The following is a 3,974-nucleotide window of genomic DNA, read 5'->3' as shown; positions in this document are numbered from 1 at the left end:
CCACCAATACAAATTTAATAAGCATTTTAATATGAAGACGGACTCAGTGCTGGAGCCAGCGTCTAGTGGCCGTTAGAGGAACTGCAGCTTTTGCTACTTCATGGTTAGATTCTTTTGCAGCTTGTGTAACACATGTATGTGAGATGATGGTATTTCAGTGTAACACGAGCTGTAAGATATGCAGCAGTGTGTGTGTGCAGCATTAATGTGTCTCTGGTGGCCTCGTGTTGACAAAAGCTAACTGATGACAGCCGAGCAGACACAGCAGTCAGCCATACTGGGGGAAAAAACACTGTTGACCCTGCTTAGATTGGATTTACCGCAAGGCTGGATCCAAGCACTGGTAGACATGATGGATTATTGTAATGGCCACCTCAATGGCCTCTTTGTCATGTTTAAATGGCAATACATTTTAGCTGGAAGGGGGGAAATTTAACAACGTGAGGCTGAGCAGGCAAATGATGTGTTTGAGGTGTAAATAAAAATGTGTCAGTGGTTCACTTTGTGCTGACGAGCTGCAGGTGGGAGGACGGCATGTCTGCCAGTCAACTCACTGCGGGTTATTGCTATTGATCGCCTTTCATTATGTGCATTAATCAGCAGCCATTAAAAGCCATTATTATATCTGGCTGGACCATCGCCAAGCTCCAATTACACAGACACTGCTGGCATTTTCTGACTGTCCGTCTCTACACTTTAATTTGGTTTGGATTATTGACAACAGGCTAATATATTTATAAAATCCATCATATATCAGACGGTCAGAATGAAGTCAGAGAGCTGATGATGTTCACACACTGTGTCAGTATTGTGTTAATGTGTGTTTGTTTTATAGGATCTCCTGAAGGCGTTCATCTTTCCTTTCACTTTAGAGCAAATCACCATGAATACCACAGCCCGAATCCTACTGGACCCGCCCTGCTGGGTATAATAATTTAATATTTTATTAATAATTTGCACTTCATTATATAACCTGATGCTGAAGTTTTACAGATATTGAAAATTTGTCTAAAATGTAATGACTTACAACTTGATAACCAACAATATTGATAAGTCCAGGTCCGGGACACAGATACGTGTTGTCCTACAAAAATCTTAATGAGTAAGTGGCGCTGAAGGGATGCCTTTTAAAACCCATATTGTACCTTCGATTTCCAGATGACATTATTGGAGCACGGGAACAGGGAGAGGAAAGCTTCCAGGGATTACAGTAAACGGTAATACAGTATTTTCTGAACAGCAAAAAGTTCCTCACTCAGCTCTCCTGTAAACCCACAGACAGCCATGCTTGGCTCCATGAAACCAGTTTCCATCCCAAACACACGTTGAAAGGCATCATTAAAGTTTACACTCTATAAAGTATACTCAAACATCATGGACATATTCAACTTTATTCTCTCCACAGGCATCAAATGTCACATTTAAGACCAACACAGAAATCTATGTTGCTGTGGGTCCTGAAGGAATTTAGGTTTGAAGTCTCTCTGTCCTGTGTCTATAATCTCAGTCCAAGAGTGGATCTGAAAATCTTCTGTTCAGTTAGAAGAGATTTATCTTTGTTATTTATTATGAGTTGTGCAATGGTGTAAACTACTAACTCCACCGTGGCCCAGTTATTTAAGCAGAAATTTGGGTTGCTTCCATGTTTCGGGGTTCAAAGTGTGACAGGTTTGATGATGCTGACACAGAAACATTTCAACCCTCCTACAGTAAATATTAGTGGTGCAGTTTTATGTAAAGTGTTTAGCTCTTGTGAGTGTAAGATGCAAACCAAACAGTGCAATACTGTAACGTGTTAAATGGTTACTAATGTGTAGGTATGGATCTTTTGTCTTCCTCGGCCGGTGCGTGTCCCCAGTCATCGTCCAGGCAGCCTAAGGAACCCCCATATAGAGTTAATCATTACATCCCAACCCCTACCCTCATTGATTACCCACATACTAAAGCCGCTGGAGCAGTCAATCCTGCATTCGATGCAGATTGCTGTGGCAGAACAGTCGCCTCAGCCTTTAAAAGTGCTTTCATTTTCTGTGTTTGTGCTAAAGAAATATCGACCGGCTCCGTGGCTCCACTCAGCGAGTCGATCTTCAGCATAACTGCGTTATATCGAGATACTGTTCACACACACACACACACACACACACACACTCAGTTGATAAAAATTGTTTTGTTCTTTCACTCAGAATTCATCAAAGTTGAATTGACTTTTTGTTTTCATGCTGCTTGTCAGAGTTGAACTGTGAGATGAGAGCTGATGGAAACATGATGAACCAGATTACATAACACACGGCGCTCAGAACTACAATCATCTAAAGCAGGTTTATATCTGACACACGGGGTGAATGTCGGGCCTGGAGATACCTTTAGATTTGCAGTTCAATGTTCATATCACCACACTTCCATAAAGTAGTTATAAAAACAATGTATCCTACGATACATTTCCATAATACGATATAATATAATATAATATAATATAATATGATAAACAGATCTGGATACCATTGGGTCTTTGTCAATACAGGTGGAGAGCTGCACATGCTCAGTATAGCCAATCACAATGTGTTACATCATCGGTGGTACCTGCAGCCGCCTCACCTGATTTTCCTGTCCTGCTCTTGTCCTCTAACAGGACACCCAGTTTTCCATCTGAATCCTAATTGATGATGAAAGTAATATAATACATTGCAGTCTCATTTTTAATAAGATGGTCGTACGGTGGAGCTGTAACAGTCGCTGTATCCAAGCGCCGAGGGCCAAATAAAGACGTTGTGAGAAGATTTCCCTGAGAAGATGTGCAGGAACTGTTAAACAGAGCGTGTTGACTCCCAGCTGTTTAAACAGCAGCACGTCGCCTCCTCACAGGACTGTTACAATGACTCTTTGCTCAGCTGAAGAATGGAGCCTCGCTCTGAATTAATGCGCCGTCCGCACACTCACAGCTCAATATCAGAGCTCCCTCTTCAACCAATCGCTGTACAGCACGTGATCACACAGTCATATAGAACTCACATCTAACTGCACTTTCATTCCTCCCGTTGTAAGGATGCAGGCTCATCAGGTGTATCAGGGTCCTTACAGACTGATTTTCAGCTCTGGCCAACTGAAAACACTTTTCTACAGTTTTCCTCAAACTAACATGAATCTGTTCGAAGTTTATTTATTAAAGATTCCTCTGCTAAAACAATCCTTCCCACAGACTGAGCCGCGAAACGTATTTGGGTCGCAAATAAATGTGCAGAATTCTTCCTCCTGCTTAGGGTTAGGGTTATTTTTCTCATTTAAAGTATCTATAATGTTAAAAACGAGATCATTAACTCCTGATAAAAACATTTACACTCACATCCTCAGTTATATTGTACCTGGATTCAACAATGTGTGCCAAAGACTGTACAAACAATTTGTATTTTTATATAAAATACAATCATTGTGTCTGTGAAACTAAATGTGAGATATTTTCAACCCACAAAATGCAGATTTGAATAAATGTGGTAATAATGTGAATATTAACAGCAGCATTGAGTTTACAGCTTAATAAGCACATGTGGAGTATCTTTTTTACACAAGGACAACACAGATTATTTCCAGAACATTTCCAGGTCAGGTGTTTCCATGACTGGAACATTAGTGTGTGAACTTCCAGGTTTTCCAGGTTACAGTGAAGGATGTGATATTTCTGACAGTTCACTGCTGCACTTCACTGTGGAAACTTAAATCTGTCTGTTTAATCTCTCCAAAATCTCTCACCGCCGCGCCGCCTCGCTCATTATTTCTGCCGGAGGATTGGAGTTAAAGCCCTCCGACCGCGGCTCAGATGTAAAAGCTTTGTTATAGATGTGTAATTTAAAATATCTCCTCAGAGACATTAAGCAAATGTGCAGAGCGCTTAATCTGCCCTGATTAATATTTCCTCCCGGGGAATAAGTTACAAGGCTTTAAAGTCTCACCAGAAACAACTTGTGAGACTTATTTAAATC

The sequence above is a fragment of the Morone saxatilis genome, unplaced genomic scaffold (assembly GCF_004916995.1).
Source record: "Morone saxatilis isolate NCDOM2014 unplaced genomic scaffold, NCSU_SB_2.0 Contig21, whole genome shotgun sequence".
Taxonomy (NCBI): Eukaryota; Metazoa; Chordata; class Actinopteri; family Moronidae; genus Morone; species Morone saxatilis.
This window is presented reverse-complemented; position numbering follows the sequence as displayed.